Here is a 27,098-nt window from a genome sequence, read left to right as displayed (position 1 = left end):
TTTTCGGACTGTTTTCGTTTCTCATTTCTTTTGTAACTAACTGATTCCCCATTTTTTCATGTGTATTTATTGTATCCCAGTGGGCACTGCGTGAATTAAGTTGTCATTTTCGAGGTGACGGGTCTATGGGCAGTGCAGTTCATAGTCCGGAAATTATGGTGCGCGAATGTATGTCATTTTTTTTTCATGTTAATTATCCTGCAATTTATAGGGGACTGCGAATCATCGAGAAAACTGTAAGGGGACCGGCACATAAAATGTTTTGAAAAGTTGAGAACAACATCCATCTAACCTGAATTTGGAGCCACATCATATCAGCGTCTTTAAAGTATTGTGACGTCAACAATGGTAATTTCAGTGTAAAAAGAATACTTACATAGAAAATGTACTTAGCAATTATATTGATGTTCATTGTTCTTAGGTGATCCCACGTTACATTATCCACTCTTCTCTTTTTACGTTCGTATCTTTTTTAATATTAATCAACAGAACATTCTTACTAGAACTTCTTTATAATTGCTATAAAGAAAACAGGAGAGAGATACAGCCGTAAATCCTACTTTAATTTAAGATATAATGTCGTCTTCTTCGTCGTGAGTTATATTAGACATAATATATTGTTCATCATTGATGACTAACGAAATGACGAACGAAGTTTTACGTGAATACTTGATTCGCTGGAAATAGCAGCTGTTTGAATAAATCCTCTTTCAGCAAGATCAAAATTGTTACTGTTTTCGTCCTACCATATTTACTGAAGGAAACAATGAAATACTAACGTAGATATAATCGATCATATTCCACTGCAAGTTTTTGTGGCTTTGTGTGCATTTTAAACACCAATACCCGTATCAATCTCTCTTGAGAAAAAAGAATAGAAACCAAATTGAGTAGGTTCCAGAGTGATTCGAACACTCGGTTTCTCGCTTACTAGACTGAAGCTTTAAACAAATGTGACACGTGACCACGTGGAATTGTGTGTTCAAATTATTATGTCATTGAGGATTACAAGGAAAACCTATACGGCAACTGCACTGCCTCTAAAGCCTCTGTTTACTTAAGTGGAGATTACAGGAGAGACATACATCAGTGCAGCAACTCCCGGACCACATACGATACATACAGTTCTATATGGAAAGTTGCATTGGACATTCAAATACAATCTTCAATGTTGGTTTCAAGTTTTGTCACAAGGCCACCAATTGCAAGAAGGAGTAAGACGATACAACTGGAACTCCTTTTATCGACCCAGGAAGAATGAAAGACAAAGTCGAGCTCAGTTGAATTTGAATTGAGAATCTAAAGTCGGGCGAAATGCTGCTAAGCATTTTGTCCCGTGAGGTAACCACTCTACCAGTTAGCTGCTATAATGCAATATTCGTTTCAAATTTTGGAAGAAGGCCAGCAATTTTGGGCGAAAGGGGTAAGTCCAATATGTCATGCGCAAGCATTTGTGATTCTGTACGCATTTCAGGGACCAATATATCCATCAAAATCATATGCTCTATGGGGCAAAAAGAAAAAAAGATAATACATGAACAACAGGTTCAGATTCAGGCTCCGGAGGGATTCGAACACTCGACCTTCAGTTTACTAGACTGGCGCTCTAACCAACTGCGCTACGGAGCCAGGTTGCAAGCAGTCTTTCAATTATTATTGTTATGTCTTTAATTATAGCGTAAAAAATTTCAATAACGTTACTACGTGGGAAACTCATTTTCCTGACCAACTTATAAAGTCTGTGGTTTCGTCAAATCGTTACAAGGTCTTCAACATATTTACATACAGTTCTGGGTTCATAACCCTCCCCGCTCTACTTTGGTTTCTATCCTTTAGGTTTCTCTAAAATTTAGAAACGCTGACACTCTTAAGGTCGATATAATCCATTATAGACACCTGTTTATGTATCAGGGATTTAGGAAAAGAGATGACAAACCTTCAGGGAAGGAGAAGACGGTGTGGCTTTCCGTGCACTCAAGTGATCCAATTGGCAGAAGCGTCTGTACACTTTGAGATAATATTACAATTCTGCTGGAAATATTTAAATTGGTTGAAATGCACCTCTTGGGTAATCTGTATGAGGAATGACATGACAATGTGGGGATAGCATCACAAAGGTGATGCTAAAAGTTCGTGAGCCACTGTCATGTATATATATATACCGTAGTTTTCGGTGTATGACCTGCAGTTTCTTTCTGTCAAATAGGCATGAATGGGTCTTACGCAGTTGTTAATACAAGATGCTCGGGATATTTTCGGACTGTTTTCGTTTCTCATTTCTTTTGTAACTAACTGATTCCCCATTTTTTCATGTGTATTTATTGTATCCCAGTGGGCACTGCGTGAATTAAGTTGTCATTTTCGAGGTGACGGGTCTATGGGCAGTGCAGTTCATAGTCCGCAAATTTTGGTGCGCGAATGTATGTCATTTTTTTTTCATGTTAATTATCCTGCAATTTATAGGGGACTGCGAATCATCGAGAAAACTGTAAGGGGACCGGCACATAAAATGTTTTGAAAAGTTTGAGAACAACATCCATCTAACCTGAATTTGGAGCCACATCATATCAGCGTCTTTAAAGTATTGTGACGTCAACAATGGTAATTTCAGTGTAAAAAGAATACTTACATAGAAAATGTACTTAGCAATTATATTGATGTTCATTGTTCTTAGGTGATACCACGTTACATTATCCACTCTTCTCTTTTTACGTTCGTATCTTTTTTAATATTAATCAACAGAACATTCTTACTAGAACTTCTTTATAATTGCTATAAAGAAAACAGGAGAGAGATACAGCCGTAAATCCTACTTTAATTTAAGATATAATGTCGTCTTCTTCGTCGTGAGTTATATTAGACATAATATATTGTTCATCATTGATGACTAACGAAATGACGAACGAAGTTTTACGTGAATACTTGATTCGCTGGAAATAGCAGCTGTTTGAATAAATCCTCTTTCAGCAAGATCAAAATTGTTACTGTTTTCGTCCTACCATATTTACTGAAGGAAACAATGAAATACTAACGTAGATATAATCGATCATATTCCACTGCAAGTTTGTGTGGCTTTGTGTGCATTTTAAACACCAATACCCGTATCAATCTCTCTTGAGAAAAAAGAATAGAAACCAAATTGAGTAGGTTCCAGAGTGATTCGAACACTCGGTTTCTCGCTTACTAGACTGAAGCGTTAAACAAATGTGACCCGTGACCACGTGGAATTGTGTGTTCAAATTATTATGTCATTGAGGATTACAAGGAAAACCTATACGGCAACTGCACTGCCTCTAAAGCCTCTGTTTACTTAAGTGGAGATTACAGGAGAGACATACATCAGTGCAGCAACTCCCGGACCACATACGATACATACAGTTCTATATGGAAAGTTGCATTGGACATTCAAATACAATCTTCAATGTTGGTTTCAACTTTTGTCACAAGGCCACCAATTGCAAGAAGGAGTAAGACGATACAACTGGAGCTCCTTTTATCGACCCAGGAAGAATGAAAGACAAAGTCGAGCTCAGTTGAATTTGAATTGAGAATCTAAAGTCGGGCGAAATGCTGCTAAGCATTTTGTCCGGTGAGGTAACCACTCTACCAGTTAGCTGCTATAATGCAATATTCGTTTCAAATTTTGGAAGAAGGCCAGCAATTTTGGGCGAAAGGGGTAAGTCCAATATGTCATGCGCAAGCATTTGTGATTCTGTACGCATTTCAGGGACCAATATATCCATCAAAATCATATGCTCTATGGGGCAAAAAGAAAAAAAGATAATACATGAACAACAGGTTCAGATTCAGGCTCCGGAGTGATTCGAACACCAGACCTCCAGTTTACTAGACTGGCGCTCTAACCAACTGAGCTACGGAGCCAGGTTGCATGCCGTCTTTCAATTATTATTGTTATGTCTTCAATTATAGCGTAAAAAATTTCAATAACGTTACTACGTGGGAAATTCATTTTACTGACCAACTTATAAAGTCTGTGGTTTCGTCAAATCGTTACAAGGTCTTCAACATATTTACATACAGTTCTGGGTTCATAACCCGCCCCGCTCTACTTTGGTTTCTATCCTTTAGGTTTCTCTAAAATTTAGAAACGCTGACACTCTTAAGGTCGATATAATCCATTATAGACACCCGAAGAAACCTGTAACTTTGTGTGTATGTTTTTGAAATCAATATTAGTATCATTCTATCTTGACAAAGAAAAGTAAAAAGAGATATTCCAGAAAAAGCAATAAGCTTCTAGTTCAGTGATTCTCAAACTGGGGTTTTTGTCCACTAGGTTACCGCGAAGCGATTTTAGGCTTACTGTGAAAGGATGCTGAGTTTCATGAAAACGGATGGCTTGAGACTGGTAAGTTTTAAAATTTCAAGATTTTCAATTTTTGGCATGTTATCATCCTTTTTCTGTCGTTGGCCTCAAAAACCCACGCCACTCTTACACGCACATTTGCTAATTACATTTGTTGTACAACAGGTGTGATAGGCCAATGAAAAATATGCGGGTATAACTGTGGATCGTGCATGTGCTGTCGGTATTCTACGCTCATATGCTTCACCACTCCACTATTGTAATCCAAACGCTTGTATGTCTCTCGCCGTCGCTATCCTCACCGGTACATTTTCCCGCACACCCATTCCCATCACGCATGGTGGCTGGGCTTCATAAGGCATGGTTGCATTTCATGGTAACGAGTTCCGACAGAACTGTCTTCCCAACGGTTATCAATTTGCGGAGGTTTATCTACGAACAAAACCATCAAAATAAAGTCACGAAATCGACTCGATGTCATACCAGCCATTAGCGTTGCCCTCGCCAAAACAGAGCCGTACATAGAAGAGCTGGTTACTTGGCTGTAAATAAAATAACAGACGGGCTGCTTTTGTGAATAAATAATTTCTTATATAACTTTTTTTTTGCTGTCATGTTATGTATCAGGGATGGCAAACCTTCAAGGAGGAGAATGCGGTGTTTCTACTAAAGTTGTGGCTTTCCGTGCATACTAGTGATCCAGTTGGCAGAAACGTCTGTTCATTTTGGGATGCTATTACAACTCCGCTGAAAATAACAACATTGGTTGAAATGCACCTCTTGGATAATCAGCATGAGGAATGACATGACAGTAGTGGGGAATAGCATCACAAACTTTGCGGAAGGAGAAGGTTATGTCAAAAGTTCGTGAACCACAGTCATGTGCATATATACACCATAGTTTTCGGTGTATAACCTGCGGTTTCTTTCTACCAAATGAGCATAAATGGGTCTTACTCGGTTGTTAATACAGGATGCTCGGTATATTTTCGAACTGTTTTCGTTTCTAATTTGTTTTGTAACCAATTATTCATGTGTATTTATTGTATCCCAATGGGGCATTGCGTGGATTAAGATGTCGTTTTGGGGGTTGCGGGTCTATAGTCCAGAAATCACGGTACAAGAATGTATGTCATTTTTTACATGATAATTATCTCGATTTTTGTAGGGGACATCGAGAAAACTGTGAGGGGACCGGCACATAAAATGTTTTGAAAAGTTTGAGAACAACATCCATCTAACCTGAATTTGGAGCCACATCATATCAGCGTCTTTAAAGTATTGTGACGTCAACAATGGTAATTTCAGTGTAAAAAGAATACTTACATAGAAAATGTACTTAGCAATTATATTGATGTTCATTGTTCTTAGGTGATCCCACGTTACATTATCCCCTCTTCTCTTTTTACGTTCGTATCTTTTATAATATTAATCAACAGAACATTCTTACTAGAACTTCTTTATAATTGCTATAAAGAAAACAGGAGAGAGATACAGCCGTAAATCCTACTTTAATTTAAGATATAATGTCGTCATCTTCGTCGTGAGTTATATTAGACATAATATATTGTTCATCATTGATGACTAACGAAATGACGAACGAAGTTTTACGTGAATACTTGATTCGCTGGAAATAGCAGCTGTTTGAATAAATCCTCTTTCAGCAAGATCAAAATTGTTACTGTTTTCGTCCTACCATATTTACTGAAGGAAACAATGAAATACTAACGTAGATATAATCGATCATATTCCACTGCAAGTTTTTGTGGCTTTGTGTGCATTTTAAACACCAATACCCGTATCAATCTCTCTTGAGAAAAAAGAATAGAAACCAAATTGAGTAGGTTCCAGAGTGATTCGAACACTCGGTTTCTCGCTTACTAGACTGAAGCTTTAAACAAATGTGACACGTGACCACGTGGAATTGTGTGTTCAAATTATTATGTCATTGAGGATTACAAGGAAAACCTATACGGCAACTGCACTGCCTCTAAAGCCTCTGTTTACTTAAGTGGAGATTACAGGAGAGACATACATCAGTGCAGCAACTCCCGGACCACATACGATACATACAGTTCTATATGGAAAGTTGCATTGGACATTCAAATACAATCTTCAATGTTGGTTTCAAGTTTTGTCACAAGGCCACCAATTGCAAGAAGGAGTAAGACGATACAACTGGAACTCCTTTTATCGACCCAGGAAGAATGAAAGACAAAGTCGAGCTCAGTTGAATTTGAATTGAGAATCTAAAGTCGGGCGAAATGCTGCTAAGCATTTTGTCCCGTGAGGTAACCACTCTACCAGTTAGCTGCTATAATGCAATATTCGTTTCAAATTTTGGAAGAAGGCCAGCAATTTTGGGCGAAAGGGGTAAGTCCAATATGTCATGCGCAAGCATTTGTGATTCTGTACGCATTTCAGGGACCAATATATCCATCAAAATCATATGCTCTATGGGGCAAAAAGAAAAAAAGATAATACATGAACAACAGGTTCAGATTCAGGCTCCGGAGGGATTCGAACACTCGACCTTCAGTTTACTAGACTGGCGCTCTAACCAACTGCGCTACGGAGCCAGGTTGCAAGCAGTCTTTCAATTATTATTGTTATGTCTTTAATTATAGCGTAAAAAATTTCAATAACGTTACTACGTGGGAAACTCATTTTCCTGACCAACTTATAAAGTCTGTGGTTTCGTCAAATCGTTACAAGGTCTTCAACATATTTACATACAGTTCTGGGTTCATAACCCTCCCCGCTCTACTTTGGTTTCTATCCTTTAGGTTTCTCTAAAATTTAGAAACGCTGACACTCTTAAGGTCGATATAATCCATTATAGACACCTGTTTATGTATCAGGGATTTAGGAAAAGAGATGACAAACCTTCAGGGAAGGAGAAGACGGTGTGGCTTTCCGTGCACTCAAGTGATCCAATTGGCAGAAGCGTCTGTACACTTTGAGATAATATTACAATTCTGCTGGAAATATTTAAATTGGTTGAAATGCACCTCTTGGGTAATCTGTATGAGGAATGACATGACAATGTGGGGATAGCATCACAAAGGTGATGCTAAAAGTTCGTGAGCCACTGTCATGTATATATATATACCGTAGTTTTCGGTGTATGACCTGCAGTTTCTTTCTGTCAAATAGGCATGAATGGGTCTTACGCAGTTGTTAATACAAGATGCTCGGGATATTTTCGGACTGTTTTCGTTTCTCATTTCTTTTGTAACTAACTGATTCCCCATTTTTTCATGTGTATTTATTGTATCCCAGTGGGCACTGCGTGAATTAAGTTGTCATTTTCGAGGTGACGGGTCTATGGGCAGTGCAGTTCATAGTCCGCAAATTTTGGTGCGCGAATGTATGTCATTTTTTTTTCATGTTAATTATCCTGCAATTTATAGGGGACTGCGAATCATCGAGAAAACTGTAAGGGGACCGGCACATAAAATGTTTTGAAAAGTTTGAGAACAACATCCATCTAACCTGAATTTGGAGCCACATCATATCAGCGTCTTTAAAGTATTGTGACGTCAACAATGGTAATTTCAGTGTAAAAAGAATACTTACATAGAAAATGTACTTAGCAATTATATTGATGTTCATTGTTCTTAGGTGATACCACGTTACATTATCCACTCTTCTCTTTTTACGTTCGTATCTTTTTTAATATTAATCAACAGAACATTCTTACTAGAACTTCTTTATAATTGCTATAAAGAAAACAGGAGAGAGATACAGCCGTAAATCCTACTTTAATTTAAGATATAATGTCGTCTTCTTCGTCGTGAGTTATATTAGACATAATATATTGTTCATCATTGATGACTAACGAAATGACGAACGAAGTTTTACGTGAATACTTGATTCGCTGGAAATAGCAGCTGTTTGAATAAATCCTCTTTCAGCAAGATCAAAATTGTTACTGTTTTCGTCCTACCATATTTACTGAAGGAAACAATGAAATACTAACGTAGATATAATCGATCATATTCCACTGCAAGTTTGTGTGGCTTTGTGTGCATTTTAAACACCAATACCCGTATCAATCTCTCTTGAGAAAAAAGAATAGAAACCAAATTGAGTAGGTTCCAGAGTGATTCGAACACTCGGTTTCTCGCTTACTAGACTGAAGCGTTAAACAAATGTGACCCGTGACCACGTGGAATTGTGTGTTCAAATTATTATGTCATTGAGGATTACAAGGAAAACCTATACGGCAACTGCACTGCCTCTAAAGCCTCTGTTTACTTAAGTGGAGATTACAGGAGAGACATACATCAGTGCAGCAACTCCCGGACCACATACGATACATACAGTTCTATATGGAAAGTTGCATTGGACATTCAAATACAATCTTCAATGTTGGTTTCAACTTTTGTCACAAGGCCACCAATTGCAAGAAGGAGTAAGACGATACAACTGGAGCTCCTTTTATCGACCCAGGAAGAATGAAAGACAAAGTCGAGCTCAGTTGAATTTGAATTGAGAATCTAAAGTCGGGCGAAATGCTGCTAAGCATTTTGTCCGGTGAGGTAACCACTCTACCAGTTAGCTGCTATAATGCAATATTCGTTTCAAATTTTGGAAGAAGGCCAGCAATTTTGGGCGAAAGGGGTAAGTCCAATATGTCATGCGCAAGCATTTGTGATTCTGTACGCATTTCAGGGACCAATATATCCATCAAAATCATATGCTCTATGGGGCAAAAAGAAAAAAAGATAATACATGAACAACAGGTTCAGATTCAGGCTCCGGAGTGATTCGAACACCCGACCTCCAGTTTACTAGACTGGCGCTCTAACCAACTGAGCTACGGAGCCAGGTTGCATGCCGTCTTTCAATTATTATTGTTATGTCTTCAATTATAGCGTAAAAAATTTCAATAACGTTACTACGTGGGAAATTCATTTTACTGACCAACTTATAAAGTCTGTGGTTTCGTCAAATCGTTACAAGGTCTTCAACATATTTACATACAGTTCTGGGTTCATAACCCGCCCCGCTCTACTTTGGTTTCTATCCTTTAGGTTTCTCTAAAATTTAGAAACGCTGACACTCTTAAGGTCGATATAATCCATTATAGACACCCGAAGAAACCTGTAACTTTGTGTGTATGTTTTTGAAATCAATATTAGTATCATTCTATCTTGACAAAGAAAAGTAAAAAGAGATATTCCAGAAAAAGCAATAAGCTTCTAGTTCAGTGATTCTCAAACTGGGGTTTTTGTCCACTAGGTTACCGCGAAGCGATTTTAGGCTTACTGTGAAAGGATGCTGAGTTTCATGAAAACGGATGGCTTGAGACTGGTAAGTTTTAAAATTTCAAGATTTTCAATTTTTGGCATGTTATCATCCTTTTTCTGTCGTTGGCCTCAAAAACCCACGCCACTCTTACACGCACATTTGCTAATTACATTTGTTGTACAACAGGTGTGATAGGCCAATGAAAAATATGCGGGTATAACTGTGGATCGTGCATGTGCTGTCGGTATTCTACGCTCATATGCTTCACCACTCCACTATTGTAATCCAAACGCTTGTATGTCTCTCGCCGTCGCTATCCTCACCGGTACATTTTCCCGCACACCCATTCCCATCACGCATGGTGGCTGGGCTTCATAAGGCATGGTTGCATTTCATGGTAACGAGTTCCGACAGAACTGTCTTCCCAACGGTTATCAATTTGCGGAGGTTTATCTACGAACAAAACCATCAAAATAAAGTCACGAAATCGACTCGATGTCATACCAGCCATTAGCGTTGCCCTCGCCAAAACAGAGCCGTACATAGAAGAGCTGGTTACTTGGCTGTAAATAAAATAACAGACGGGCTGCTTTTGTGAATAAATAATTTCTTATATAACTTTTTTTTTGCTGTCATGTTATGTATCAGGGATGGCAAACCTTCAAGGAGGAGAATGCGGTGTTTCTACTAAAGTTGTGGCTTTCCGTGCATACTAGTGATCCAGTTGGCAGAAACGTCTGTTCATTTTGGGATGCTATTACAACTCCGCTGAAAATAACAACATTGGTTGAAATGCACCTCTTGGATAATCAGCATGAGGAATGACATGACAGTAGTGGGGAATAGCATCACAAACTTTGCGGAAGGAGAAGGTTATGTCAAAAGTTCGTGAACCACAGTCATGTGCATATATACACCATAGTTTTCGGTGTATAACCTGCGGTTTCTTTCTACCAAATGAGCATAAATGGGTCTTACTCGGTTGTTAATACAGGATGCTCGGTATATTTTCGAACTGTTTTCGTTTCTAATTTGTTTTGTAACCAATTATTCATGTGTATTTATTGTATCCCAATGGGGCATTGCGTGGATTAAGATGTCGTTTTGGGGGTTGCGGGTCTATAGTCCAGAAATCACGGTACAAGAATGTATGTCATTTTTTACATGATAATTATCTCGATTTTTGTAGGGGACATCGAGAAAACTGTGAGGGGACCGGCACATAAAATGTTTTGAAAAGTTTGAGAACAACATCCATCTAACCTGAATTTGGAGCCACATCATATCAGCGTCTTTAAAGTATTGTGACGTCAACAATGGTAATTTCAGTGTAAAAAGAATACTTACATAGAAAATGTACTTAGCAATTATATTGATGTTCATTGTTCTTAGGTGATCCCACGTTACATTATCCCCTCTTCTCTTTTTACGTTCGTATCTTTTATAATATTAATCAACAGAACATTCTTACTAGAACTTCTTTATAATTGCTATAAAGAAAACAGGAGAGAGATACAGCCGTAAATCCTACTTTAATTTAAGATATAATGTCGTCATCTTCGTCGTGAGTTATATTAGACATAATATATTGTTCATCATTGATGACTAACGAAATGACGAACGAAGTTTTACGTGAATACTTGATTCGCTGGAAATAGCAGCTGTTTGAATAAATCCTCTTTCAGCAAGATCAAAATTGTTACTGTTTTCGTCCTACCATATTTACTGAAGGAAACAATGAAATACTAACGTAGATATAATCGATCATATTCCACTGCAAGTTTGTGTGGCTTTGTGTGCATTTTAAACACCAATACCCGTATCAATCTCTCTTGAGAAAAAAAGAATAGAAACCAAATTGAGTAGGTTCCAGAGTGATTCGAACACTCGGTTTCTCGCTTACTAGACTGAAGCTTTAAACAAATGTGACACGTGATCACGTGGAATTGTGTGTTCAAATTATTATGTCATTGAGGATTACAAGGAAAACCTATACGGCAACTGCACTGCCTCTAAAGCCTCTGTTTACTTAAGTGAAGATTACAGGAGAGACATACATCAGTGCAGCAACTCCCGGACCACATACGATACATACAGTTCTATATGGAAAGTTGCATTGGACATTCAAATACAATCTTCAATGTTGGTTTCAAGTTTTGTCACAAGGCCACCAATTGCAAGAAGGAGTAAGACGATACAACTGGAACTCCTTTTATCGACCCAGGAAGAATGAAAGACAAAGTCGAGCTCAGTTGAATTTGAATTGAGAATCTAAAGTCGGGCGAAATGCTGCTAAGCAGCATTTTGTCCGGTGAGGTAACCAATCTACCAGTTAGCTGCTATAATGCAATATTCGTTTCAAATTTTGGAAGAAGGCCAGCAATTTTGGGCGAAAGGGGTAAGTCCAATATGTCATGCGCAAGCATTTGTGATTCTGTACGCATTTCAGGGACCAATATATCCATCAAAATCATATGCTCTATGGGGCAAAAAGAAAAAAAGATAATACATAACCAACAGGTTCAGGTTCAGGCTCCGGAGGGACTCGAACACTCGACCTCCAGTTTACTAGACTGGCGCTCTAACCAACTGAGCTACGGAGCCAGGTTGCATGCCGTCTTTCAATTATTATTGTTATGTCTTCAATTATAGCGTAAAAAATTTCAATAACGTTACTACGTGGGAAACTCATTTTACTGACCAACTTATAAAGTCTGTGATATCGTCAAATCGTTACAAGGTCTTCAACATATTTACATACAGTTCTGGGTTCATAACCCTCCCCGCTCTACTTTGGTTTCTATCCTTTAGGTTTCTCTAAAATTTAGAAACGCTGACACTCTTAAGGTCGATATAATCCATTATAGACACCCGAAGAAATCTGTAACTTTGTGTGTATGTTTTTGAAATCAATATTAGTATCATTCTATCTTGACAAAGAAAAGTAAAAAGAGATATTCCAGAGAAAGCAATAAGCTTCTAGTTCAGTGATTCTCAAACTGGGGTCCTTGTCCCCTAGGTTACCGCGAAGCGATTTTAGGCTTACTGTGAAAGGATGCTGAGTATCATGAAAACGGATGGCTTGAGACTGGTAAGTTTTAAAATTTCTAGATTTTCAATTTTTGGCATGTTATCATTCTTTTTCTGTCGTTGGCCTCAAAAACCCACGCCACTCTTACACGCACATTTGCTTATTACATTTGTTGTACAACAGGTGTGATAGGCCAATGAAAAGTATGCGGGTATAACTGTGGATCGTGCATGTGCTGTCGGTATTCTACGCTCATATGCTTCACCACTCCACTATTGTAATCCAAACGCTTGTATGTCTCTCGCCGTCGCTATCCTCACCGGTACATTTTCCCGCACACCCATTCCCATCACGCATGGTGGCTGGGCTTCATAAGGCATGGTTGCATTTCATGGTAACGAGTTCCGACAGAACTGTCTTCCCAACGGTTATCAATTTGCGGAGGTTTATCTACGAACAAAACCATCAAAATAAAGTCACGAAATCGACTCGATGTCATACCAGCCATTAGCGTTGCCCTCGCAAAAACAGAACCGTACATAGAAGAGCTGGTTACTTGGCTGTAAATAAAATAACAGACGGGCTGCTTTTGTGAATAAATAACTTCTTATATAGTTTTTTTTTTTTGCTGTCATGTTATGTATCAGGGATGGCAAACCTTCAAGGAGGAGAAGGCGGTGTTTCTACTAAAGTTGTGGCTTTCCGTGCATACTAGTGATCAAGTTGGCAGAAAGGTCTGTTCATTTTGGGATGCTATTACAACTCCGCTGAAAATAACTACATTGGTTGAAATGCACCTCTTGAATAATCAGCATGAGGAATGACATGACAGTAGTGGGGAATAGCATCACAAACTTTGCGGAAGGAGAAGGTTATGTCAAAAGTTCGTGAACCACAGTCATGTGCATATATACACCATAGTTTTCGGTGTATAACCTGCGGTTTCTTTCTACCAAATGAGCATAAATGGATCTTACTCGGTTGTTAATACAGGATGCTCGGTATATTTTCGAACTGTTTTCGTTTCTAATTTGTTTTGTAACCAATTATTCATGTGTATTTATTGTATCCCAATAGGGCATTGCGTGGATTAAGATGTCGTTTTTGGGGTTGCGGGTCTATAATCCAGAAATCACGGTACAAGAATGTATGTCATTTTTTACATGATAATTATCTCGATTTTTGTAGGGGACATCGAGAAAACTGTGAGGGGACCGGCACATAAAATGCTTTGAAAAGTTTGAGAACAACATCCATCTAACCTGAATTTGGAGCCACATCATATCAGCGTCTTTAAAGTATTGTGACGTCAACAATGGTAATTTCAGTGTAAAAAGAATACTTACATAGAAAATGTACTTAGCAATTATATTGATGTTCATTGTTCTTAGGTGATACCACGTTACATTATCCCCTCTTCTCTTTTTACGTTCGTATCTTTTTTAATATTAATCAACAGAACATTCTTACTAGAACTTCTTTATAATTGCTATAAAGAAAACAGGAGAGAGATACAGCCGTAAATCCTGCTTTAATTTAAGATATAATGTCGTCTTCTTCGTCGTGAGTTATATTAGACATAATATATTGTTCATCATTGATGACTAACGAAATGACGAACGAAGTTTTACGTGAATACTTGATTCGCTGGAAATAGCAGCTGTTTGAATAAATCCTCTTTCAGCAAGATCAAAATTGTTACTGTTTTCGTCCTACCATATTTACTGAAGGAAATGAAATACTAACGTAGATATAATCGATCATATTCCACTGCAAGTTTTTGTGGCTTTGTGTGCATTTTAAACACCAATACCCGTATCAATCTCTCTTGAGAAAAAAGAATAGAAACCAAATTGAGTAGGTTCCAGAGTGATTCGAACACTCGGTTTCTCGCTTACTAGACTGAAGCTTTAAACAAATGTGACACGTGACCACGTGGAATTGTGTGTTCAAATTATTATGTCATTGAGGATTACAAGGAAAACCTATACGGCAACTGCACTGCCTCTAAAGCCTCTGTTTATTAAGTGGAGATTACAGGAGAGACATACATCAGTGCAGCAACTCCCGGACCACATACGATACATACAGTTCTATATGGAAAGTTGCATTGGACATTCAAATACAATCTTCAATGTTGGTTTCAAGTTTTGTCACAAGGCCACCAATTGCAAGAAGGAGTAAGACGATACAACTGGAACTCCTTTTATCGACCCAGGAAGAATGAAAGACAAAGTCGAGCTCAGTTGAATTTGAATTGAGAATCTAAAGTCGGGCGAAATGCTGCTAAGCAGCATTTTGTCCGGTGAGGTAACCAATCTACCAGTTAGCTGCTATAATGCAATATTCGTTTCAAATTTTGGAAGAAGGCCAGCAATTTTGGGCGAAAGGGGTAAGTCCAATATGTCATGCGCAAGCATTTGTGATTCTGTACGCATTTCAGGGACCAATATATCCATCAAAATCATATGCTCTATGGGGCAAAAAGAAAAAAAGATAATACATAACCAACAGGTTCAGGTTCAGGCTCCGGAGGGACTCGAACACTCGACCTCCAGTTTACTAGACTGGCGCTCTAACCAACTGAGCTACGGAGCCAGGTTGCATGCCGTCTTTCAATTATTATTGTTATGTCTTCAATTATAGCGTAAAAAATTTCAATAACGTTACTACGTGGGAAACTCATTTTACTGACCAACTTATAAAGTCTGTGATATCGTCAAATCGTTACAAGGTCTTCAACATATTTACATACAGTTCTGGGTTCATAACCCTCCCCGCTCTACTTTGGTTTCTATCCTTTAGGTTTCTCTAAAATTTAGAAACGCTGACACTCTTAAGGTCGATATAATCCATTATAGACACCCGAAGAAATCTGTAACTTTGTGTGTATGTTTTTGAAATCAATATTAGTATCATTCTATCTTGACAAAGAAAAGTAAAAAGAGATATTCCAGAGAAAGCAATAAGCTTCTAGTTCAGTGATTCTCAAACTGGGGTCCTTGTCCCCTAGGTTACCGCGAAGCGATTTTAGGCTTACTGTGAAAGGATGCTGAGTATCATGAAAACGGATGGCTTGAGACTGGTAAGTTTTAAAATTTCTAGATTTTCAATTTTTGGCATGTTATCATCCTTTTTCTGTCGTTGGCCTCAAAAACCCACGCCACTCTTACACGCACATTTACTTATTACATTTGTTGTACAACAGGTGTGATAGGCCAATGAAAAGTATGCGGGTATAACTGTGGATCGTACATGTGCTGTCGGTATTCTACGCTCATATGCTTCACCACTCCACTATTGTAATCCAAACGCTTGTATGTCTCTCGCCGTCGCTATCCTCACCGGTACATTTTCCCGCACACCCATTCCCATCACGCATGGTGGCTGGGCTTCATAAGGCATGGTTGCATTTCATGGTAACGAGTTCCGACAGAACTGTCTTCCCAACGGTTATCAATTTGCGGAGGTTTATCTACGAACAAAACCATCAAAATAAAGTCACGAAATCGACTCGATGTCATACCAGCCATTAGCGTTGCCCTCGCAAAAACAGAACCGTACATAGAAGAGCTGGTTACTTGGCTGTAAATAAAATAACAGACGGGCTGCTTTTGTGAATAAATAACTTCTTATATAGTTTTTTTTTTTGCTGTCATGTTATGTATCAGGGATGGCAAACCTTCAAGGAGGAGAAGGCGGTGTTTCTACTAAAGTTGTGGCTTTCCGTGCATACTAGTGATCAAGTTGGCAGAAAGGTCTGTTCATTTTGGGATGCTATTACAACTCCGCTGAAAATAACAACATTGGTTGAAATGCACCTCTTGAATAATCAGCATGAGGAATGACATGACAGTAGTGGGGAATAGCATCACAAACTTTGCGGAAGGAGAAGGTTATGTCAAAAGTTCGTGAACCACAGTCATGTGCATATATACACCATAGTTTTCGGTGTATAACCTGCGGTTTCTTTCTACCAAATGAGCATAAATGGATCTTACTCGGTTGTTAATACAGGATGCTCGGTATATTTTCGAACTGTTTTCGTTTCTAATTTGTTTTGTAACCAATTATTCATGTGTATTTATTGTATCCCAATAGGGCATTGCGTGGATTAAGATGTCGTTTTTGGGGTTGCGGGTCTATAATCCAGAAATCACGGTACAAGAATGTATGTCATTTTTTACATGATAATTATCTCGATTTTTGTAGGGGACATCGAGAAAACTGTGAGGGGACCGGCACATAAAATGTTTTGAAAAGTTTGAGAACAACATCCATCTAACCTGAATTTGGAGCCACATCATATCAGCGTCTTTAAAGTATTGTGACGTCAACAATGGTAATTTCAGTGTAAAAAGAATACTTACATAGAAAATGTACTTAGCAATTATATTGATGTTCATTGTTCTTAGGTGATACCACGTTACATTATCCACTCTTCTCTTTTTACGTTCGTATCTTTTTTAATATTAATCAACAGAACATTCTTACTAGAACTTCTTTATAATTGCTATAAAGAAAACAGGAGAGAGATACAGCCGTAAATCCTACTTTAATTTAAGATATAATGTCGTCTTCTTCGTCGTGAGTTATATTAGACATAATATATTGTTCATCATTGATGACTAACGAAATGACGAACGAAGTTTTACGTGAATACTTGATTCGCTGGAAATAGCAGCTGTTTGAATAAATCCTCTTTCAGCAAGATCAAAATTGTTACTGTTTTCGTCCTACCATATTTACTGAAGGAAATGAAATACTAACGTAGATATAATCGATCATATTCCACTGCAAGTTTTTGTGGCTTTGTGTGCATTTTAAACACCAATACCCGTATCAATCTCTCTTGAGAAAAAAGAATAGAAACCAAATTGAGTAGGTTCCAGAGTGATTCGAACACTCGGTTTCTCGCTTACTAGACTGAAGCTTTAAACAAATGTGACACGTGACCACGTGGAATTGTGTGTTCAAATTATTATGTCATTGAGGATTACAAGGAAAACCTATACGGCAACTGCACTGCCTCTAAAGCCTCTGTTTATTAAGTGGAGATTACAGGAGAGACATACATCAGTGCAGCAACTCCCGGACCACATACGATACATACAGTTCTATATGGAAAGTTGCATTGGACATTCAAATACAATCTTCAATGTTGGTTTCAAGTTTTGTCACAAGGCCACCAATTGCAAGAAGGAGTAAGACGATACAACTGGAACTCCTTTTATCGACCCAGGAAGAATGAAAGACAAAGTCGAGCTCAGTTGAATTTGAATTGAGAATCTAAAGTCGGGCGAAATGCTGCTAAGCAGCATTTTGTCCGGTGAGGTAACCAATCTACCAGTTAGCTGCTATAATGCAATATTCGTTTCAAATTTTGGAAGAAGGCCAGCAATTTTGGGCGAAAGGGGTAAGTCCAATATGTCATGCGCAAGCATTTGTGATTCTGTACGCATTTCAGGGACCAATATATCCATCAAAATCATATGCTCTATGGGGCAAAAAGAAAAAAAGATAATACATAACCAACAGGTTCAGGTTCAGGCTCCGGAGGGACTCGAACACTCGACCTCCAGTTTACTAGACTGGCGCTCTAACCAACTGAGCTACGGAGCCAGGTTGCATGCCGTCTTTCAATTATTATTGTTATGTCTTCAATTATAGCGTAAAAAATTTCAATAACGTTACTACGTGGGAAACTCATTTTACTGACCAACTTATAAAGTCTGTGGTTTCGTCAAATCGTTACAAGGTCTTCAACATATTTACATACAGTTCTGGGTTCATAACCCTCCCCGCTCTACTTTGGTTTCTATCCTTTAGGTTTCTCTAAAGTTTAGAAACGCTGACACTCTTAAGGTCGATATAATCCATTATAGACACCTGTTTATGTATCAGGGATTTAGGAAAAGAGATGACAAACCTTCAGGGAAGGAGAAGACGGTGTGGCTTTACATGCACTCAAGTGATCCAATTGGCAGAAGCGTCTGTACACTTTGAGATAATATTACAATTCTGCTGGAAATATTTAAATTGGTTGAAATGCACCTCTTGGATAATCTGTATGAGGAATGACATGACAATGTGGTGATAGAATCACAAAGGTGATGCTAAAAGTTCGTGAGCCACTGTCATGTATATATATATACCGTAGTTTTCGGTGTATGACCTGCAGTTTCTTTCTGTCAAATAGGCATGAATGGGTCTTACGCAGTTGTTAATACAAGATGCTCGGGATATTTTCGGACTGTTTTCGTTTCTCATTTGTTTTGTAACTAACTGATTCCCCATTTTTTCATGTGCATTTATTGTATCCCAGTGGGCACTGCGTGAATTAAGTTGTCATTTTCGAGGTGACGGGTCTATGGGCAGTGCAGTTCATAGTCCGGAAATTATGGTGCGCGAATGTATGTCATTTTTTTTTCATGTTAATTATCCTGCAATTTATAGGGGACTGCGAATCGTGTTATGTATCAGGGATGGCAAACCTTCAAGGAGGAGAAGGCGGTGTTTCTACTAAAGTTGTGGCTTTCCGTGCATACTAGTGATCCAGTTGGCAGAAACGTCTGTTCATTTTGGGATGCTATTACAACTCCGCTGAAAATAACTACATTGGTTGAAATGCACCTCTTGGATCATCAGCATGAGGAATGACATGACAGTAGTGGGGAATAGCATCACAAACTTTGCGGAAGGAGAAGGTTATGTCAAAAGTTCGTGAACCACAGTCATGTGCATATATACACCATAGTTTTCGGTGTATAACCTGCGGTTTCTTTCTACCAAATGAGCATAAATGGGTCTTACTCGGTTGTTAATACAGGATGCTCGGTATATTTTCGAACTGTTTTCGTTTCTAATTTGTTTTGTAACCAATTATTCATGTGTATTTATTGTATCCCAATGGGGCATTGCGTGGATTAAGATGTCGTTTTGGGGGTTGCGGGTCTATAGTCCAGAAATCACGGTACAAGAATGTATGTCATTTTTTACATAATAATTATCTCGATTTTTGTAAGGGACATCGAGAAAACTGTGAGGGGACCGGCACATAAAATTTTTTGAAAGTTTGAGAACCACTGTTATAGAGGGAAACTTAACCTTCGGCTTTTGAAGACACTCATATCAACGTCTTCAAAGTATTGTGACGTCAACAATTGTAATGTCTGTATAAACGGACTAATTACATAGAGAATGTAGCTAGCAATTATAATGATGTTCATTGTTCTTAGGTGATCCCACGTTACATTATTTATTCCTCTCTTTTCACATTCGTATCCTTATTAATATTAATTCAACAGAACACTCCTATTAGAACGTCTTTATAATTGCTATAAAGAAAACAGGAGAGAGATACAGCTGTGAATCCTACTTTAATTTAAGATATAACGTCGTCGTCTTCTTCGTGGTGAATTATATTGGACATTATAATACATTGTTTATCATTGATAACAGTAACGAAATGACGAACGAAGCTTTACGTGAATACTTGATTCACTGGAAATAAAAGCCAACTTTTTGAATAAATCCTTTCAGCAAGATCAAAATTGTTACTGTTTTCGTCCTACCATGTTTACTGAAGGAAACAATGAAATACTAACGTAGATATAATCGGTCATATTCCACTGCAAGTTTTTGTGGCTTTGTGTGCATTTTAAACACCAATACTCGTATGAATCTCGCTTGAGAAAAAAACATATAAACCGAGTTGAGCAGGCTCCAGAGTGACTCAAACACTCGACCTCTCGTTTACTAGAATGGAGCTCTAACCAACTGTGGCATGTAGTCACGTAGAATTGTGTGTTTAAATTATTATGACGTTCATAATTATAATGTAAACGTATACAGAAACTGCACTCTCACAATAACGTCCGTTAATCTATGTGGAGATTACAGGCGAGACATATATCAGTGCAGCAACTCCCGGACCAAATACGATACATAGAGATATATATGATAAGTTGTATTGGACGTTCAAATACAACTTTCAATGCTGGTTTCAAATTTAGCACAAGGCCAGCAATTCCAGGAAGGGGTAAGTCGATTACATCGATCCCAGTGTTCAACTGGAACTTCTTTTATCGATCCAGCAAGGAAGAAAAGCAAAGACGACCTCGGTTGAATTTGAACTGAATATTTAAAGTCGAGCGAAATGCCGCTAAACATTTTGTCTGGCGAGGTAGTCACTCCGCCATGATACAACAGTGGGACAAGGCCAGTATGTGGCTCTCTATGCATTTCAGCAACCAATATATGCACAATGTCATGTTTTTTGAGACAAAAGAAAAAAAAGAGAACCAAGCAGCATGTTCAGGCTCCGGAGAGACTCCAACACTCGACCTTCAGTTTACTAGACTGGTGTGCTAACCAACTGAGATACAGAGCCATGTCACACGAGACTTTTCAATTATTATTATGTTTTCAATTATTGCGTAAAAAATTTCAATAGCTTCATTACGTGAGAACTCAGTTGACTAATCAACTTATAAAGTTTGTGGTTTCGTCAAATCATTACAATAAGAGATTCAAAATATTTACAGTTCTGGGTTCATAACACACCCAGGTTTTCAACTTTCAGATTTCACTAAAATCAAGAACCACCATCTTCAATGTTGGTTTCAAAATTGGACACAAGGCCAGCAATTGCCGGAAGGAATGTGTCGATTACATCGATCTCAGCTATCAAATGCTACTTATTTTAGCAACCCAGTAAGGATGAAAGGTTAAATCCACATAGGCGGAATTTGAACCTAGGACCTAATGTCGGTCGAAATGCAGCTAAGCATTTTGCCCGGCGCAGCAGCGACTCTGCCAGCTCGCTGCCTTAGTACAACAGTTGTTTCAAATTTTTTAACAAAGCCGGCAATTTTTCTAAGGGGTAAGCCCAATACATCAACCTCAAGCGTTTGTGGCACTGTATGAATTTCAGGCACCAATATAATCACCAATATCATATGCTTTATTAGACCCCCCACCAAAAAAAAAAAAGGAGTGTAGTCAGGCTCCGGAGGGACTCGAACACTCGACCTCCAGTTTACTAGACTGGCGCTCTAACCAATTGAGCTACGGAGCCAAGTTACGTGTATTGCTTCAAATATTATTATTATTGTCTTAAATTAAGGTGGCGAGATAGCAGAACACGCCAGGTGAAATGCTCAGCGTCATTTCATCAGTCCTTGCATTCTGACTTCAAATTCTGCTGAGGTCAACTTTACCATTCATCATTTCGGGGTCAATGAAATAAGTACCAGTTATGTGCCGGGGTCAATGTAATCAACTGTCTCCCTACCCTACAATTTCAGGCCTTGAGCCTATAGCAGAAAGGATTATTATGTCTTTGATTACTGCATAAAAATATTTTAACAACATCATTACTTGAGAACGCAGTTGACTGATCAAATGATAGTCTGTGGTTTCGTCAAATTGTTACAAGATCTTCAACATATTTACATACAGCTCTGCATTCATTAGCTACCCATGTCTATTTTGGTTTTCATCTTTCAGGTTTCCCTAAAATCAAGTAACGCCGACAATCCTAAGCTCGATATAATCCATTATAGATATATTCCATTATAGATACCCGAAGAAATCTGTAACTTTGTGTACATTTTTGAAATTAATATTTGCATCATTCTATCTGACACAAACATAAAAAATAAGACATATTCCAGAAGAAAACAAGCTTCTATGGGAACTCGAACACTTGACATCCAGTTTTTTAAATTGGCCGTCTAACCTGAACTTTAGAGACACTCACATCGACGTCTTTAAAGTAATATGACGTCAACAATGCTAATGTCTGTGTATAAAGAATAATTACATTGAAATGGTAGTTAGCAATTATAATGCTTCGTTAGCATGCTAACCAAAATGCTTAGCGGTATTTCGCCCGGGGCTACGTTCTCAGTTCAAATTCCACCGAGGTCGACTTTACCTTTAATCCGTTTGGAATCGATAAATTAAGTACCAGTGAAACACTGTGGTCTCTCTAATCGACTTGTTCCCTCCGCCCAAGTTTCAGGCCTTCTGTCTTTAGTAGAAAGGTTTATTAGCTCCTCTCATTTTGCCCAAGTATTATTACTAATATCAGTTTAACAAACGTTCTTTCTGCGACGACGTCTCTATATTTACAGTGAAGATTACAAGAGAGAGAGAGAGAGAGAGAGAGACGCCGATGTAACTCCTGGTTTAATATACGACGGAGTGCTGAAAATCTCCTGGACTTTAAGGGTATCGCGGAAGGCCTGTTTGGAAGCCCAAACTTCCAAGTTCTTGTACAAGGCTTAGAAAAACTGAAGGACTGCTGCAATAAGTGTGTGAATCTGAGAGGGGAATATGTTGAATAAAATCGTAATTAACTGATCCTCCTCTATTTTCTTTCACCTAAAGCCAGGAACTTTTATGCAAAACTTCGAAAGATATAATGTCTTCTTTATGGTAAGTTACCATTTTGAACGTTACAATACATTGTTCAACATAAACAACAAAATGAAATTACGAACAAAACTTTTACGAGGTGCTGGGTCAATTCCTCTTTCAAAGCTAAGATAAAAATTCTTATTGTTTTCATTCCCTCTGGATTTACTGAAAGTACAAGTGATATACTAAGATCGTTATAATCGATTATATTCCACTGCAAGTCTTTGTGGCCTTGTGTGCATTTTCTAAATCAATACTGATGTCAGCCTAGCTTGTGAAATTAAAATAAAAGCAAGAGAAACCACATTACTCAGGCTCCAGCGGGATTTGACAATTTGACTTTCAGTTTACAACATCGGTGATCTAACCATCTCAGCTACGGAGCCACGCCGGTTCGCGTCATTAGATTATTATGACATCGATAGTTACAACGTAAACCTATATTGAAAGTGTAAAGAGAAATTATAATGACGTTCATTGATGCTATGGTGGTCCACTGTTATATTGGGAGACGGGATAAACTACCTGCATTAACTTGCTATAAAAGCAGGCAGTAAATATACATTATACATATACTCAGCACAAGTATTTTTTGAACGTGTATTGAGTTGTATTGAAGTTGATGTTTGTGTTGCTTTGCAGCGGTTTACCGGTTGTGTTTTCTCTCTGTTTCAAGAGAGATAGCGAAGGCTAATGAAAAAATGTTCTATTCGGACCTTAGCGGGTTGGAATTGTCCACATCAGAAGAGGAATTAGTAAAAGCAGTAAACAGAACGGACAGATGTCTTGCAAAAAAAAAAAGCTTTTACTGAAGAAACAGAGTTAAAAAGGAATGAAATAGACTTGTCTAAAATGGAAGAACATCAAAATATGGCATATAAGGTAGGTGGTGACGTGAAGTTGTCGCCTCCACAGAGAGTTAAGGAGGACATGATGAAGGGAACCATTGTGTATAAAGTTTATTCAGTGGAACAGAAAAAGGTAGACCAAGTAGAAGCCGAAACAATTGAGAAGGCGTTGTGCGCGGTATCTAAGGATATGGTGTTTTTGGCAAGAAGAAACAAATATGGTGGTCCAGTTCGAGAATGAGGATGTAGCAAGGAGGCTGATTGTAAACACGGTGAAGTCGAATAAAGTCGTCCTTCTACCCATGTATCTTGGAAGGAGGACATCCAAGATCAGGGTAGAGGGAATCCCGCCAGACATAGATATGACTTGGGTTTCGACGGCTGTCCTCCTTGGAAGTGAGGAGGAAGTGGTCGTCCTATAATCCACGGAAATGGGGGAGGTGATGTGGAAAGGAAAAGCATTAGAACTTATTGTTCAGGCTGAAGTAGAATCCTTGGAAGATTTGGCGGAGACGGTGACTGTAGGAGAAATTTTGAATCTTTTTTAAAACGGGGGCCACATTTTTCATTAACGAAACACTTTGAAACTTGGAACACTGGTAGAATGTGTCATATAAAACATCTTTTTCTCTTAGTCTTCTTTAAAAAAAAAGAAATCCATAAGTTATTCCATGTTAAAGTTGTCGTATTTCTGTAATTTCAACCAATCACTGACGTCCATTCAGCCGATATACATTAAGTGCCGACTACATAAACAAACGATTCTGAAACAATTAACCCTAACCTTAGGGTTAGGGTTAGGGTTAAAGCAAATTTAAAATGAAAAAAGCAAATAAAACGAAGGTATGGAGATTAAATACGCTTTACATCGCTTAATCAGCCAAAGGAGTAAATGTAAACAACGGAATACTTGTCAGTGATTGGTTGAAATTATCGAAATAAGACAATTTTTTACATGAAATAAATTCGAATACAAAAATATTTTTCTGTTCTATAACACAAAATAGATAAGTATACGAAGTTTGAAAGTCTTTCGGTACCAAAAACACTACGTAAAATATTAATGAAAAATGTGGCCCCCGTTTTAAAATAGATCCGAAATTTTGAGAATGTGGGTGGAAGGCAGGATCCCTCGCTGTTCTAAATGTGACCAAAAGGCCACATTAGAGCACACTGCCCTCTGCAGAAGAATAGTCTGGAAAAAGTAGATAAAGAGTCGGAGAAGAAGCAAGAGGAGGTACAGATGGAAGAAAGGAAGAAGGGAAAATTATGGACAGTAGCGGAGGGAAGAAGGAAAAAGAGGAAGAAAGGACAGTGTGATGTGGAACCCCAAGCCATCCCCACCCCACCCATAACCTCTCAGACCCAAAACCCACCCAATCCCTTCCTTCACAATCTAAAACAAAGAGAGAGAGAGGGAGAAACAGACATCACAAGATACACAAAATCCCCCCCGCGTGAAAATAGCTATGTATGTTTGTTAACAGAGGATGTAGACGAGGAACTAATAAATGAGGTAATAAGGTGGTAACAAGATATGGAGGGATATGCTAATGTTGTGGGTTGGCACATGTGTGTGCTGGTGTCTCAGAGCTAGAAGGAAGTGATTGCAAAATATAAAAAAGGTTATAAGTATTAGAAGACTGATGCGAACCTGAAAAGGATGCCTGTAAATGTAGGATATGAGTAACTGAAAGAAAAATTCGGATTGGATGTTTTGAAGGACTCGGGATTCAGAAGGAAGTAATTGTTGCTGCTTGAGGTGGGGCAGGCAGCTCATTTCCATGTTTCATTTTCATGTATCATTCATGTTACCATATTTTTAATTTTATGTTTTTCGTGTTATGTGTCCCCACGTGTTTTAGTGTTGTCCGCTCTATGTCGGCCCCTTGTGAGTGATTAAAAAATTATTCTTAGCACAAGTCTCTTGTTGGAACGTTTTGCCAGTGTTTTCTGTGAAATTTGTTGAATCGTTGAATTGTTACGGTGAGTTGCTGTTGTTTTTTGTTGAAGAACTGTTTGTTGCTTCGTTGAAGCAGCTTGTTTTCAATTCCCCACTGCGGGGGAATTATTGTTGAACTGTGCGGCTTTGAGCCGATTCTGTGGGGCGTAAGCCCAAACTTTTCTGGGTGCAGCGTTAAGCCAAAAAAAAAAGAAGAAAAAATGGAGGCAACTATGGATTCGCCGAAATTATATTCGCCTGTTTCGGAAGCAGGTGAGGAAAGGAATTCATCAACGGTGTCGCCGAAAAGGGAGAACTTCGCTGGGGTAGCTGGCAAGAAGGAAAAATCGATCAATACCGAGAAAAACAATTTGGAAATATTTTTGGCAATGCTTATAAAGGAGGGGACGGAGATACAAGTGGCTCCTCCTACAGAAGCGATCGACTAAGTAAACAAGAGACGCATATTATACAAAGCGTACAATGTGGGGGGAAAAAAATTATAAAACCGAAGAGAAAATGGTGGAAAAATGTTTTAGACCAATTTGGTCTAACATCACCTACATAAACAGAAGCGAGAGATTTGGAACAGTAGAAGTAAGGTTTAAATTAGAGGAGGTAGCCAGGCGGCACTCTTCGGAGACTTTAAGAACTGAGGAGGTGGTTTTTCTTCCCATATATATATGGGAAGAAGAACATCGAAAATCAAAATTAATAACATTCCTCCAGAAGTAGATGCCATCTGGTTAGTAGCGGCTATTATTATGGGCCTGGAGGAAAAGATAACTATTCTCCACCCCCTCAGTGGTAGAAGAGAACTGTAAGGGACAATGCTTAAGCATGTTGATTCAAGCAGAGGTCCCCATACTGGAAGAAATTGCGGAAATAATAAACATTGGTGAAGAGAGACTGATCGTCTTTGTGGTAGGCGTAAAACCAAGGTGTTTTAACCGCGGGTTAAAAGGCCATATAAGATCTGAAACGAAATTACAGGAAGAAGAAGAGGTGGAAGGAGCAATAACAACCGAAACATCACCTGTTACAGTAGAATTCAACACCAAAGAAAGAGAGGGACGATAAAGACAAAGAGGAGGAGTGGTCGACAGTTTTTAAAAAGAGAAGGAAAACAACACAGATCGCTCGTACCAGACTGAAAATAAAAAAGGAAAATTAAAAAGAAAAAGAGATCACTTATATGGCCATTAAGGCATCCAATAATAGACTTATTAATCGTTTGGCAGCTATTTCATCTGTCAAACGTCTGAAAAA

At 38.4% G+C, this 27,098-nt stretch overlaps 8 non-coding genes across 8 annotated transcripts; all 8 read right to left on the bottom strand.

The window, feature by feature from the left end:
- Positions 1 to 1,555: 1,555 nt before the first annotated feature.
- Trnat-agu (transfer RNA threonine (anticodon AGU)) lies at positions 1,556 to 1,629 on the bottom strand. The gene has a single exon. It is a non-coding gene; the product is annotated as a tRNA-Thr (tRNA).
- Positions 1,630 to 3,808: 2,179 nt separating this feature from the next.
- Trnat-agu (transfer RNA threonine (anticodon AGU)) lies at positions 3,809 to 3,882 on the bottom strand. Its single transcript has one exon. It is a non-coding gene; the product is annotated as a tRNA-Thr (tRNA).
- A 2,950-nt stretch (positions 3,883 to 6,832) lies between these two features.
- Trnat-agu (transfer RNA threonine (anticodon AGU)) lies at positions 6,833 to 6,906 on the bottom strand. Its single transcript has one exon. It is a non-coding gene; the product is annotated as a tRNA-Thr (tRNA).
- Positions 6,907 to 9,085: 2,179 nt separating this feature from the next.
- Positions 9,086 to 9,159, bottom strand: Trnat-agu (transfer RNA threonine (anticodon AGU)). The gene has a single exon. It is a non-coding gene; the product is annotated as a tRNA-Thr (tRNA).
- Positions 9,160 to 12,113: 2,954 nt separating this feature from the next.
- Positions 12,114 to 12,187, bottom strand: Trnat-agu (transfer RNA threonine (anticodon AGU)). Its single transcript has one exon. It is a non-coding gene; the product is annotated as a tRNA-Thr (tRNA).
- Positions 12,188 to 15,138: 2,951 nt separating this feature from the next.
- Trnat-agu (transfer RNA threonine (anticodon AGU)) lies at positions 15,139 to 15,212 on the bottom strand. Its single transcript has one exon. It is a non-coding gene; the product is annotated as a tRNA-Thr (tRNA).
- A 2,950-nt stretch (positions 15,213 to 18,162) lies between these two features.
- Trnat-agu (transfer RNA threonine (anticodon AGU)) lies at positions 18,163 to 18,236 on the bottom strand. Its single transcript has one exon. It is a non-coding gene; the product is annotated as a tRNA-Thr (tRNA).
- Positions 18,237 to 21,619: 3,383 nt separating this feature from the next.
- Positions 21,620 to 21,693, bottom strand: Trnat-agu (transfer RNA threonine (anticodon AGU)). Its single transcript has one exon. It is a non-coding gene; the product is annotated as a tRNA-Thr (tRNA).
- Between the last annotated feature and the right edge of the window lie 5,405 nt (positions 21,694 to 27,098).

This window comes from Octopus bimaculoides, chromosome 1, assembly GCF_046866305.1.
Source record: "Octopus bimaculoides isolate indiv1 chromosome 1, ASM4686630v1, whole genome shotgun sequence".
Classification (NCBI taxonomy): Eukaryota; Metazoa; Mollusca; class Cephalopoda; order Octopoda; family Octopodidae; genus Octopus; species Octopus bimaculoides.
This window is presented reverse-complemented; position numbering and strand designations above follow the sequence as displayed.